General features: G+C 43.7%; 1 protein-coding gene across 3 annotated transcripts in view; it reads right to left on the bottom strand.

The window, feature by feature from the left end:
- LOC145353174 (runt-related transcription factor 1-like) overlaps positions 1 to 13,137 on the bottom strand; it is a 62,623-nt gene that overhangs the window by 19,412 nt on the left and 30,074 nt on the right. The gene's annotated exons all lie outside the window — the stretch shown is intronic.

The following is a 13,137-nucleotide window of genomic DNA, read 5'->3' as shown; positions in this document are numbered from 1 at the left end:
ATTGGTTGTGATTCAAAGGTGTTCTGGACAAATGATGTGGTGAAATTCTTACTTTCTAACTGACTTCAGTGCCATGGTTGGGTTAAAGAGGGGGCACAGCAGCTTGCTCCTATCCAAAGACCCTGAGCGCATGTCGTTCTGGAGTGTATGTGTGTGGATGTTAGCAGAGGACAGTTCCAGCTTTGGCAGTGAATGTAATGATGTTTATTGTCAAGGTTTGTACCTGAATAATCTGTATTTGAATCCAGTACTGGAGGCTGCCTGATGGATGTGAAACTGTGTTAACCATCACTAACCCTAATCCGAACATGTCATTGCAGAAGGGAATATCTCCAAAACAGGAAGGGAAAAAAATAACAAACGGAAAATGGATGGAGAAAAAACATCAAGGAATCAAAAGTGGTTTTACAGGATTTTTCAGCTGCAGATTGGGTCCCAGAAGAAGTACTCAAAAGGAGACTTGCCTGCAAAGAATATTGCTCTCTCAGGTTTAACTTCTGACCTGCTACTTCTTGTATTTATAGGCTCATTTGGAGCCTGGGTTCCTCACATTGCATATGTGCTCAGTTGTGGCAATGACTTCATGAATTGGGAAGAGCCACGATACCCTGCACCTGAAGCCATTGGTTTCAGACTCTAGTCTTGATTCATGAACACAGTTGGAGGTACATAGGCTCATGACCTCTTTCTATTCCCATAACCTTACTATGGATTGGTGGTTCTGTAGCACCAAATGTTGTTGCAGTCATTTGTCCCCTTGTAAGATCAAATACAAGAGGATGCAAAGATTAGGAACAGAGAGAGAGAGAGGATCAGTGAACATGCAGGAACCTTCCTCCCCGAGATATCTATTTCACCCAAACTTCTCCATAAGCGGCTTCAAGTCAATTAATTCCCTCTCTCAGTGCCCTCTTACTACTTTAGCCCAGTTCTGAATAGGCTTTGCAATCATCCCATCATGACAGCTTTAAATGCTGAAGCGTTTGGAGAGGCGATGGCCTAGTGGTATTCTTACCAGACTATTAATCCAGAAACTCAGCTAATGTTCTGGGGACCTGGGTTCACCAACATCCTTTAGGGAAGAAAATCGTAGAATCATAGGATCCTACAGTGCAGAAGGAGACCTTTCAGCCCATTGAGTCTACACCGACCACAATCCCATCCAGGCCCTATCCTCATAATCCTCATAGTGTATTTGCCCTAGCTAGTCCCCCTGACACTGAGGCAATTTAGCATGGCCAATCCACCTAACCTGCACGTCTGGGCTGAGGGAAGAAACTGGAGCACCCGGAGGAAACCCTCACAGACACGGGGAGAACATGCAGAGAAATCTGCCTTCCTTACCCGATCTGGCCTACATGTGACTCCATAGCCATAGCAATGTGGCTGACTCTCAACTGCCCTCTGAAATGGCTGAGCAAGCCGCCCAGTTCAAGGGCAACCAGCGATGGGCAATAAATGCTGGCCAGCCAGCGTTGCCCACGTCCCACAGAAAAAATTTTAAAAAAACATGGATTAGATTCTGCATATGTATTCTTATAGCTGTGCTTACTCAGGTAAGGAAGTATTGAATTTATCAGTATGGAGGCCCACTAAAATGTACATTTCCGATATTGCTTGCAAAGCACAAGTTGGGTCCTCGAGTAGGAATCCCACACACTTGCTATTGGCAACATGCTCCTGATGTAAAAATGGGGTGAGTTTCATTCAGGTGATGCCCCTGCCCAGTCCTGAGTAAACAGCAAAAAACAACTCCCTGCCTTGCCTCTTGATCATTGTTTCTTTAGGTGTCTGGAGAAAGCTGGGGTATGATCTCTACCTCAACTATCAGCTTGCACTCAACCTAGTGACCGGAGTAACAATCTGACGATAAGATGCTTAGCTTCACAGTATACATTTGTAATTGCTTAACAAATCTATCTCAAACAGATTCACAACGGGGAAACTGACACTTTCATTCATAATTGGAGCTTTGTTTTTCTCTCGTTAACTTTAATTTGGCCTGTTTGTTTTGAGTCTCAGGTATCAAAGTTTTAAAATTTATTTATGAGTGTCGCAAACAGGCTTACATTAATACTGCAATGAAGTTACTGTGAAAATAACCCTTTTATAGCACAATGGTTGACAGTTTACCTGAAGATTTTATGGCAGTTACTCTATAATTTGTTTTTTTTTGAAATCCCCTTTTTCCTTTTCCAAATGTGACCCCAACAGCACAGGCAACTAACAAGACACGCATTGTCTCAGACAGGTGTTAGGTTTGAGTTGATTCAGAGCCAAGACACAGATCTCAGCCAAATCTCGGAGCTGAGACATGCTCCAACCACTTGGTGCTCTTGCTTCAGCCAGTCAGAGACACAACAATTTAAAGCTTAACTAACACACATATAAATCAGGCAGAGATGGTACCAACAAACACGCAGCTTCTCAGGCAACTGTCTGTAGACAGTCTGTAAAAGTTGACCATTCCTATTTCTTCCCTACAAACCCAAATAGTAAATTACACGATGCACAAAGTGACTGCAAATCTACATAGGGGTTTTAAAAGAGAAATTTCTGATATAAAATATTGGTAAGACTTTGGCTTCCGTCAATGCATATCAAGCATTCACAAGTTTCATCTCTTTCTTTCTCACTGTTTTGCACTGTTCCATAAAGTTTAGGCAAACAAACTGAAAAATGGTCCACTGAAAAATAAACGAAGTAGGTAACAGCCCTGACAGCACAGCCTGGCTTATTGGCATCATGCACTGATCAAACTTGTTTGTCAGAAATTCCTCCCTCTGTCATCTTAGTGGAGGTGTTAACCCAATTTCAATTAATTGTTTAATAGCTCTGGTGAAATAGCAAAGGCAAACTGCAGGCAAACATACCAGGTATTTGTGCACTGCAATTGCTGGAGTAATATCAGGGCTTGTTTATTTATGAGTGTCGCAAGTAAGTTTACATTAATGCTGCAATGAAGTTACTGTGAAAAATCCTCCAGTTGCCACACTCTGGTGCCTGTTCGGGTACATTGAGGGCGAATTTAGCCAATGCACCTTACCAGCACGTCTTTCAGACTGTGGGAGGAAACCAGAGCACCCGGAGGAAATCCACCCAGACACGGGGAGAATGTACAAACTCCGCACACGCAGTGACCTAAGCTGGGAATTGAACCCGGGTCCCTGGCTCTGTGAGGCAGCAATACTAATCACTGTGCCACCTGCTTTTGTTTCAGTTTGAAATTTTAGTTAAGGTGCATGGAACAATGTGCAAATGCCAAACATGCAAAGGGCAGATTTTTATGCTCCCCAGAGGCAGATTGTGAGGCGGGAGAGGGGGCAGGTGAGGGGGAGGGCTGGGGGGCAGGGGATGTGGGGAAGTATAAAATTGAACAGATGGGATTCCTCCTGAGATTCCCCTCAAGGCTGGACGCAATTTCATGATTGGGCGGCAAGTCCTCGGGTGGGAAACCCACCCATTCGCTCTCAAGCGTCCAACTAATGGCCTTATCCTGCCCAGCCTTAAGTTTTTAGGCTGGCGGGGCAAGGAGGATGGGAAATGGACATTTCCATCTCGGGCGGGACATTGGAGTGCTGATCTCTGATCATTCTCAAAGTTCTACCCTCAATTTTGGAAGCAGAAATGAGCCACTGCTGTCAGGCATTGGGAGCAGTTCACATTGGGAGTGGAGAGGTTGACCACGCTAGATTTTCAATTACTCAAGCACTTCATGACCATAAAACTTAACCAAAGTGCTGCCCAGCCCATGAAATGCTTTTGAAGTGTAGTCACACTTGTGATATGCAGCCAGTTTGCCCACAGCACCCTTCATTAAGCAGCAATGAGATAACGATCAGTTATTAACTGTTGATTAAGGGATAAATATTGGCCAAGAGGATACTGGGGAGAACTCGCCTGCTCTTCTTCAATATCACGCTATCAGATCTTCTACATCCAACAGTGGCATGTTCAGTTTTAATGTCTTATCTGAAAGGCAGCATCTCCAACTGTGCAGCACCCCCTTACTATTGCCCTGAAGTGTCATCCTGGATTCTGTCTTTAGGTTTCTAAGTGGAGCTTGAGCCCACAAACTTATAAGCCATCACTGAATCATGGCTGCACAGCTTGAAGTTTCAGTAAAGTTTAAAAAGTTTATTTATTAGTCACAAGGCTTACATTAACACTGCAATGAAGTTATCGTGAAGTTCCCCTAGTCACCACACTCCTGTTCAGGTCAATGCACTTAATCAGCACATCTTTCAGACATAGGGTGGAAACTAGAGCACCCAGAGGAAATCCACACAGACACAGGGAAATTGTGCAAACTTCACACTGACAGTGACCCAAGCCAGGAATTGAACCTGGGTCCTAGCACTGTGAGGCAGCAGTGCTAACCACTGTGCCACTGTGCTGCTCCAGTACAAATGATACAGTGGAAGGATTACAGACTTATTTCCAAGCAGTGTTTGTGATTCTGGGGATAAATAATGTGGGATGTTCCTATGGACCATAAGATCCCAGTTCTAATTCCCTGTACAGCACTACGACTTAGCCTCAACACTCCAATGTTGGATGCAGACCCAACCACTGCTGGGAAGTGGATAGGATGAGACTGAGCTGCATTGCCTTCCATATTGAAATACCTTGTCGACACTCACTGATACTTGAGCACTAGGGAGTGGTACCCTAAACCACACCCCTGCAAGATCAGTTCTTTGGTGTGATAAGAGGAGAAAGGAATTGAGGGAGTATTTCTGAAGTCTGTTTGCTTTCAGATACAGTAAATGTCCAACCCTATCAAAGAAACAATATATACAGCACTGCAGTAATCACTAAAATACAGTGCAACACTGCACGTTGCTACAAAGGCTTATTCAAAGACAAAGTATGGTTTGCTGCTCTGAATTTCCTGTAACCCTGAACTTATGATGTGTTACAATATTACACTGTGATTATTTTTCACCCATAAATATATTTGCAGAACTGTTAGCAGTTTGCTTTAGTTTGGCTGGCTGTCCAATATCCATTCATAAAAGACAATAGCAGTTTGACAATAAATCTATTCGCTTTAGTCCTCTAACATCTGATTTAAATTATCCAATTTGAAGTCAGTGCAGTGAAAAACTTGGTTTCAAAATTGCTTTTCCGTTCAAATAGAAAAAAAACCCTACAGATAAAATCTGAATCTTTTTATTAAAACATTTTTAAAATATTCTTTAAAACTCGAAACACATTGAGACTGAATAGGTAACAGAAAAATGGTATGAATATTGTCTTGTCAAATGTTATTTCCAAATTTTCCCTCCTCTCCTGAAGGTGCAGACTCTTACACTGGAATTCTAGTTTAGTTTAGTTTAGTTTATTTATTTGTGTCAGAAGTAGGCTTACATTAACACTGCAATGAAGTTACTGTGAAAATCCCCTAGTTGATACACTCAGGTACCTGTTCGGGTACACTGAGGGAGAATTTAGCATAGCCAATGCACCTAACTAGCATCTCTTTCAGACTGTGGTAGGAAACCGAGGTGCCCGGAGGAAACCTACACAGACACGGGGAGAACATGCAGACTCCGCACAGTCACCCAAGCCAGGAATTGAACCCAGGTCCCTGGTATTGTGCGGCAGCATTGCTAGCCACTGTGCCCAGCCCGCCATGGGAATCGGAGCAAGCGAGGGGGTGGGCAATGGGAAGGTCCGTTGACCTAGAGTGGAATTTTCCGGTCTCAGGTCGAGCGAGGCTGTAAAATCCTGCACTTGTTGTTTGGTGATTTGATGTGTTACCCTGCCAATGCAAAATATGGATGAGAAAATCCATAAGGTTCATTTTAGCTTATGTATCTTGAAAGAAACTTATCCTTCTCTCAATATAGAACAAAGTCTCACAGCACCAGGTTAAAGTCTAGGCCACCCCAGTCCAATGCCAGCATCTCCACATCTCAATGTAGAATCCACAGAACCATGTAGCCCAATGTGATTGCTTCAGTGCTGGTTCTTTACTCAAACAATCTAAAATTAACTCTACAGTTCTAGTTTATTCCCCAGCTTTCTTACTCTTCTCCAGATTTAAATGTTTATTTATCCTCCCCTTAAAGTATTTTTAAGTGTCACAAATACATTAAAACTGCAATGAAGTTACTGTGAAAATCCCCTAGTTGCCACAGTCTGGCACCTGTTCGGGTACACTGAGGGAGAATTTAGCACCTAACCCATACGTCTTTTGGACTGTGGGAGGAAACCGGAGCTCCCGGAGGAAACACGCAGCCACAGGGAGAACTCAGCGCAGACAATGACCCAAGCCAGGAATCAAACCCGGGTTCCTGGCGCTGTGAGGCAGCAGTGCTAATGACTGTGCCATCATTCTGCCCCTCCCTGTTACAAAGCATTCAATGCCTTAACAAATCTCTAATGAAGAATTTTCTCCTAACCTCACTCCTCACTCACTGGATCCTTGTGATAAAATGATGATTGCTCCTCACTGACTTCTGAATGAGAAGAAATAACTTTTCCTCTTTATCCATCACCTTCTAAAAAAAACATCAATTTTTGCCTCCGCCAATCTAATTGACATTTTCTCCCAAAATGCTCCTTTCAGACAACCATCTCTGAATGCACCTTTCACAGGTTGCAACCTGTGCTTCTTGTCCTCCCTACAGTTTAATCTGAAGGACCATTTCAGGTTTGCCCTCTCAATGCTGTTTTGATCTTTTGACCTTAGTGACCTCAGCCACCTCCTTCGATGGCTGAAGAGCTCATGTGATTTTACACAGTCAGGACAGGACTATTGAATCTTCCCTGCCTGCTGGTGGTGGGATTGAGGTGCAGGTACACCCACTGTGCTGTTAGGGATGGAGTTTTAGGGTTTTGACCCAGCGACAGTGAAGAAACAATGATATATTTTTGACTCAGGATAGCATGTGACTGAGGGGAATTTGCAGGTAGTGGTATTCCATGTCTGAGCTGCACTTCTCCTTCTAGGGGGCAGGGATTTAGAAGGTGTTGTTGAAGGAGACTTGGTGAGTTGCTGCAGTGCATTTTGTAGATGGTACACACTCCTACACTGGGGGTACAGGCAGTGAATGTTTAAGGCGATAGCTTGACTGCTGATCAATGGGCTACTTTGTCCTGGATGGTGTTGAGTTCCTTGAATAGTTTTGGAGCTGCACTCATCCAGGCAAGTGGAGAGTATTCCATCACACTCCTGACTTGTACCTTGTAGATGATAGGCAGGCTTTGTGAGTTACTCAATGCAGAATATCCAGCATCTAAATTCCTCCTGTAGCCATAGCATTTATGCACATATTTATATATTATATATTTACAAATGAATATACAGCGTACACTATGTACACACACTGACATGCAAGCTGTAGCCCATTCAAATTCAAGGTGACGTTGATTGGCCTTTGTATTGTTGAAGGATCGCTCAACAATAATCATTGCGTTCTCAAACATAAATACTTCCTAATAATTTCCATCATCCTTGGATACACAAAGGCAGGGAACTGAAAAACAAGTGACTGCCAATCACATTCTGTGGACAGAGAATATAAATCTGTTACAGTAATTATTGGAGGCTCTGTAGGGGATGTAGGTAGTGTCCCTGTCTCTCAGCCAGAAGCTTTGGGTTTGACTCCCACCCCAGGACCTGATAACAAGGATGGAACATTTATAACGTGGCCAAGAAGATTCAGTATCAATCTGCAAATCCTTCAAATTCACACTAGTGGGCGGCACAATGGTTAGCACTGCTGCCTCACAGTGCCAGGGACCAGGGTTTGATTCCTGGCTTGGGTCACTGTGTGGAGTTTGCACATTTTTCCTGTTTCTGTGTGGGGTTTTCTCCCACAGTGTGAAAGATGAGCTGGTTAAGTGCATTGACCTGAACAGGTGCCGGAATGTGGCGACTAGGGAATTTCACAATAACTTCATTGCAGTGTTAATGTAAGCCTTACTTGTGACTAATAAATAAACTTTAAACTTTTAGTGGCTGCTGCTAAGATTTGGAGAGCTTCCTGTTCCGCCATGTGATAGAGAGAACATTGGAGCCTCTACCCTGACTCTCTGCAGTTTCAGACCACAACATGCATGTACAAGTGCACATTGCCACAGCAACCTGGACTCCAAGCGAACTGCAACATACCACCACCACATTAACTATGGAAGCAAGAATCAAAGAATCCTACAGTGTAGAAGGAGGTCATTTAGCCCATCGAGTCTGCCCAACCACAATCCCACCCAGGCCCTATCCCTAAAACCCCATACATTTACCCTACCTAGTCCCCTTGACACTCAGAGGCAATTTAGCATGGCCAATCCACCTAACCCGCACATCTTTGGGCTGTGGAAGGAAATTGGAGCACCCGGAGGAAACCCATGCAGACAAGGGAGAATGCGCAGATTCTGCACAGTCACCCAAGCCAGGAATTGAACCTGAGTCCCTGGCGCTGTGAGGCAGCAGTGCTAACCACTGCACCACTGTACTGCCCAAGGCTTCAACCTTTACTAACCTCTCCCCACAACTGACAGTAATCATGTAGGGCAATTAAACTGGAGTGGAGGACCTACCATTGCCCCACCGCACCCCCGCCCTGCTCACCCCCAGGCATTGACACGCAACCCTGCTCCTCTCCCAGCTACTCAGCTGGATCGATCCTGCCTTGCAATGAAACCAGGACCCAAATGATACAAAAATGATTGAAAACGTACAACCCCAGTGAATGTTAATACTTTTGGAATTGGGATAGCAGTCAGAATCGGGGTGGGGGGAAGGAAAGTGACTGTATGTTCCTGATCAGGGACTCACTTGAATGGAAATGATGGGGGTGGGGGGTGGGGGGGGAAGTGTGGTTTGTAATTAAAAGAAATACTGAAGCCAGCTTCTGCAATGTTGCACAAAGCTTCTGAGAAAAATGCCCAGCTTAATCCTTCAAAACAAGGTATCAAATTAAATCGCCTAAGTATTGTGAGAAGAAAGTGTTTGACTCTGTGAGTTTGAGACAAAGCGACCTTTCATCTGCCAGCCTGTGTGATGTGGTGGACAATTGATGCCACAACCAGGTAACAACTTGTTTAGTGAATGAACAGGTGCTTTTTCTTGAACAGAAAGGGAGCCCTCGCATTTCAGTGCTGCGTTTACTTGTCTGAGCATGTATCAATCAAAGATACTTTGCTTTATATGTTAGCTTTGTCCAGCGGTTAGCCCAAATCGCTGGATTGTTATAATAAAAGCAATGGTTTAGTTATATAACGATAATACATAGTTTTCAGTTGGAGAATAGATGTTATTATTGAATAAAAATTACAATACTATAAACAATGCGGGCAATGCGGTCTGGCCTGTTAATTGGATAGGCATTTAATTGGGCACTTTAAAGGGTCTTTCCTGGCATCAAGGATCCCAGCGCTAGATGTCCCACCTGGCAGAGCTCCCGGCCAATCAGAGGCTTCCCCCCTAAACGTCATGCCTCTTATCTTGAATCTTTGTCCCCTCATGACAGACCGTTCAACTAACAGTTGCTCCTTATCCACGTTGTCCATGACCCTCATAATCTTGTACACCTCATCAGGTCACCCCTCAGTCTTCTCTCCTCTAATGAAAACAACCCAAGCCTATCCAACCCCTCTTCATAACTTAAATGTTCCATCCCAGGTAGCATCCTGGGATGCTACCTTTGTATCCCCTCCAGTGCAATTGTATCCTTCCTATAATGTGACAACCAGAACTGCACACTGTACTCTAACTCTAGCCTCATCAAGATCTATACAACTCCAAGCTGACTTCCCTGCTTCTGTAATTTATGCCTCGATTAATAAAGGCAAGTGTCCCCGATGGCACTGCTGCCTCACAGCACCAGGGATGTGGGTTCGATTCCCGGCTTGGGCACTGCCTATGTGGAGTTTGCACATTCTCCGGGTGCTCTGGTTTCCTCCCATAGTCCAAAGATGAGTTGGTTAGGTTCATTTCTATGTTAAATTGACCCTAGTGTCAGGGGATTAACGGGGTCATACGTGGGTTTACGGAGATAGGATCTGGGTGGGATTGTTGTCAGTGCAGACTTGATGGGCCGAATGGCCTCCTTCTGCACTGTAGGGATTCTATGGTGTACCTTTTTCACCACCCCATTAACATGTCCTTCCGTCTTCAGAGCTCTATGGGCAAACATGCCAAGGTCCCTTTCTTCCCCTGCCTGTCAGAATGAGGCCCTTAATTGGGCAGTAATGCCCACTTAAAGAGGTCTGAGTTGGTCTCAGGACAGGAAGGCCAGTCATGAGCCTGCCAACTACAGATTTAATCAGGCAGAGGTGAGAAATATACAGTGTGTTAAAGTTGTGGAACAGGATCCATCAATCTTCCAACTGATTCTCAGCTCCCTACATGTGTGATCATGTTCCTGCCATTCAGTCAAAGCAATGATATAATGGAAGGAATGAAGAAGCTGCAGAAACTGGGCCCATATTGTTATTTGAAAGTGATAGCAGTTTCATCTATAATTGACAATGGGCACAGAGCAATTCCATCTCAGGGGCCGGAATTTTACCAGCCCACCCGCCAGGGGAATCGGAGCGGGCGAGGGGTGAACCTTCGGAAAAGTCTGTTGACCTCAGGTGCGATTTTATGGTTTCAGGATGAGCAAGGCCATAAAATCTCACCTAGGATGTCTAGATTCAGTCAGCTATGAAGTGATAGTCTGAAGCCAATTGGAACATTCAATTTCCAATAGCTAGGATTCAGCATTTTCTCCTGAGATTTGAATATAGCGGTTAACAATGTAATGTTAATAATGTTGATTACATTAACCTGTATCTCAGCTTACTTTTGTTTTTCAATTTTTAACTTCCTGCTTCATATTTTTGCACCAAATTTACATAAATAGATTTTGTGCAGCAGGCACTGTATTTTGCACTTGCACAAGGTGCAAATGGTGATTTATATTGATATTTAGATTACACCAATAAACTAACAGCCAGTTATAGCTATACCACAGCAATGCATTTGTGTGAATATATAATAGCATTCAAGGGAGTGTGCTTGAATGCTTTTGAAACTGGAGTTTGTGTCTTAGAACTCTGTAATATTTCATGAAATTAGTTGCAGTCCTCATCAGCTTATGGCAAATTATGTTGGGAAATTCCTCTGATCTGTCTCTGTACCGCTGACATTATTTTACAGGGAGTGCATCAGAAACCTCATTGATATATACCCAATGTAGTTTTGAGAGGAGTAAAGCAGGCAAGGCAGAGGCAGCTGTGAAGAATTCCACCTGACTAAGTATTTGTATACTGTCAAAATCACTGTGACAATTTGCTAAGCAGTTTCAATCCATGCCTGGTGGGCATGTGCTTACACTGCCAACTCTACAGTAACAGTACCTCAATAGCCATCAACCTAATTTGGAAGGTGGCGAGATTGGCAGACAGAGTCAATGGATGGCTTGCGCGATGGATTTGGCTACATTCACAACCTCTTCAAAGGTCAGAGCTGAGGTATATTGTTGGGACGAGGAGGGGGAGCTTTACCCTGTGTCCACCATATGTGAGAGACATTGATGCTGATACTGGAAGAACTATCATTTCTCAACATAGTTCATTCTAAAATATGCCAGGACATATTTGCTTTGATTTGATTTATTATTGTCACATGCGTTGGTATATTGAAACCAGAATCTGAATCTTAGAACTCTGAGCCATATGACATTTCATGAAATTAATTCTGATTCCCGTCAGCGAACAAGAAATTGTGTTGGGAAATTTCTCAGTTCTGTCTCTGCTCTGCTCTGCTGTGAAAAGTATTGTTTCTTGCACGCAATACAAAGCATACCATTCATAGAGTATATAGGGGAGAAGGAAAGGAGGGAGTGCAGAATGTAGTGTTACAATCATGACTAGGGTGTAGAGAATAAGAATAAGAATATAGAGTCTGTCTACGATGGATCTATTTCTTTGTTATTGGAATGACTTAATTCCTCCATTAAAATAGTGTGGGGTAATTTGATAAGAGTATACTAGGTGCTCGTTGTCCACAGAGACTTGTACTGTCTAATGTGGAAGCTGAATGATCTGGCAGATTTTTACAAGTTGCCCATCTAAGAGGTAAAATGACACATTAGTGCAAAGTTTGTTCTGTCTGCTTGGTATAAATGTCACAGCTCATTCACTGCATCCCATGACAAAAAGAAATAATAACATTGGTGCAAACCACTTGCGATTACATTGAAATGCCATCATACAAAAGAGTAATTGACACTTGAGGATAGAAATGATATCTGACAATGTTTTTGTCATGATAGTTACACATTCCTATCAAATTCCTTCCTCCACTAACCCTTAAAATAGCAGGAAGAGGAATTATCCAGGAGCATGTGTATGATAAAAAAAATCACTGATAGCCAATCTGGCAGCATCAGTAAGGAGAGAAACAAGCTAACGTTTCAAGTCCAGATGACCCTTTGTCAAAGTAGCTTTGACAAAGGGTCACCTGGACTCGAAGCGTCAGCTCTTTTCGCTCCTTACAGATGCTGCCAAACCCGCTGAGATTTTCCAGCATTTTCACTTTTGGTTTCAGATTCCAGTACCCGCAGTAATTTGCTCTTATACGGACAATCGTTTCTGCCCATCACCTTTCACAAGAGACAACAGAAACCCTTCTGTGCAGAAGGAGACCATTCGGCCCATCGGGTCTGCATCGACAACAATCCCACCCAGACCCTATCCCCGTAACCCCATGTATTTACTCTGCTTGTCCCCCTGACACTAATGGTCAATTTACCATGGCCAATCAACCTAACTTGCACATATCCTGGAATGTGGGAGGAAACTGGAGCACCCAGAGGAAACCTACGCAGACACGCGGCGAACTTGCAAACTCTGCACAGACAGTGACCCGAGGCCAAAACTGAACCCGGGTCCCTGGTGCTGTGAGGCAGCAATGCTAACCACTGTGCCACCGTGCCATGATTAAATCAATCTCAGAAGCTGCAGGTATAAGAGCATAAGACATAGGAGCAGAATTAGGCCATTCGATCCATGGAGTCTGCTCCACCATTCAATCATGGCTGATTTTTTTTCGCATCCCCATTCTCCTGACTTTTTTCCGTAATCCCTGATCCCCTCATTAATCGAGAACTATCTATCACTGTCTTAATGACACTCAAT

Source organism: Carcharhinus amblyrhynchos, chromosome 15 (assembly GCF_965287045.1).
Source record: "Carcharhinus amblyrhynchos chromosome 15, sCarAmb.v2.hapA, whole genome shotgun sequence".
Lineage (NCBI taxonomy): Eukaryota > Metazoa > Chordata > Chondrichthyes > Carcharhiniformes > Carcharhinidae > Carcharhinus > Carcharhinus amblyrhynchos.
This window is presented reverse-complemented; position numbering and strand designations above follow the sequence as displayed.